We start from the raw sequence: 1,958 nt of genomic DNA, 5'->3' as shown, positions 1-1,958 counted from the left end.
TACCCAACCAATAGCAATCTCTTAAACTAGTCTGTCCTTTCCTTATCTGTATACAGAAAATTCTGTACCAAATCAATAGCAATCTGGTACACTAGTCTATCCTTTTCATATCAAAATTAAAGTGATTTTTTTTAAATGATGTAGCAGATTGCTATTGGTCTGGTACAGAGTATTTTCTGTACCAAGGGTACAGAGGATGAATTCCTTATTTCACTCTTAAGATCGGTTTTGAGTGAGTACAAATATAACTAAATATAATTATGTACAGTGCAAGTATATACAAAATAATACAAAATATAAGGTTTTGCACTCTACATATTTGTATTTATACTCATTCCAAACTGAGCCCTCACAAACAAACAAACTAAAGTTAAGACTTGAAAAACTAATTTAAACCAAAATTTACGCCCAACTCATTTGCACTGCCGTGCGTTTACATTACTGCAAATGTTATTATTAAAGGCCTTTTCTACCACAGTGAGAGTGAGAGGATGATTTGGAAAAAATAATTGAAATTCTTGCATCCTTTTTTTATGGATTTTTGGCTTAAATAACCTTGAATTTTGCAAAAAAGCCACTTTAGATCCTAAGGCTGCATTTGTTTGCAGTGTAAAATTTCATTGATGCAAAAGCCCATTGATGGAATTTCACGCCAAGCCAAACCGTTGAAATCTCTGAACCGTTGACATTGAAAAACGTGATTATCAATGTAATATTACATATATTTTATCAATGTAGTTTTTACATCGATAATTGATGTGAGTGATGTTTTACATCAATAATCAATGTAAAACTCCACTCCATTCAAACATTGACAAAACCGAACTGGCAATGATGTTTTACCCTAAAGAATTAAATTGGCTATTTTCATCCCTGAACCATGATGGAAAGGCCACTTTAAGGTAAAAATAAACAATGTTAGAGACTCTAATGTCATCAACAAATATTTTAGACAATAAATAAAATAATAAAAGCATGCTTATGTTGGAAGGCTCAAGTTTGAAAAGACCACTTTAGATGTTAAAAAATCTATTATTAGTTAATAAATAAATTTTATCAAATAAATTACTTCAAGGATTTGCTCAAATTAGAATTATCAATTAATAATAATTAATTAATAACAATTAAGAGTAAATTATTACTTATACATTACCTTAATTAGCTTAACTAATAGTAAATTAATAATCACTTAGAGCTATAGTATAGGCCGCTACCAAAAAAGCTATTTTTAAGAACAAAGGACACAGAAGAGAAAGAGTTCAAGAGGCTCCAAATATCATCTAGCACCCTTTGGCAACACGAAAAAGCAACATCCAACTTTCTCAAGGATCCATCTATAGCCAACTTTGAGTCTGAAATAAAAACGAAATCCCTCCATCCTCCCTTCGCTACAAACGGCAAAGCTTTGAGTATAGCACCTATATTTATTTTATGGGAAAATTCTCAATTATTTAATATAGTGTTATTTTGGTTTCCCAATTTTAAAATGCAACAATTTAGTATCCAAATTTTTAAAACATGTCAATCCAGTATCTATCTTTAATTAGCTGTTAATCAGCCGATAAGTAGCATTTGAAAAAGACACAAATGCCTTTCAAGTTTCATCTAATTTTCTTTATAAGCCATCCAAACATTGACAAAAAATTAACAGCTCCAAATCTTTGTCTCTTCTATTCAAGGAAGTTAGGGTCATCAGAATGTCCACCAAGACATGACCCCAACTTTCTTGAATAGAAGAAGGATTTGGTACCGTTATTTTTTTGTCAATGTTTAGATGGTTTATAAAGAAAGTCAAATAACACTCAAAGGACATTCCGTCTTTTTCAAATGTCACTTATTTGAAAGTACAAGTACTAATTGGGAATTTTCCTTATTTTATTTATTGTCTAATCAATGGATATATTGACAGCATCTCTAGAGTTCACATCAAGGGGCACTCCTTTGTCGGGATGCCCCAT

The sequence above is a fragment of the Nelumbo nucifera genome, chromosome 7 (genome assembly GCF_055504915.1).
Source record: "Nelumbo nucifera cultivar China Antique chromosome 7, China Antique-T2T, whole genome shotgun sequence".
NCBI lineage: Eukaryota > Viridiplantae > Streptophyta > Magnoliopsida > Proteales > Nelumbonaceae > Nelumbo > Nelumbo nucifera.
The sequence above is the reverse complement of the archived record's forward strand: the minus strand, read 5'-3'. Positions refer to the sequence as shown.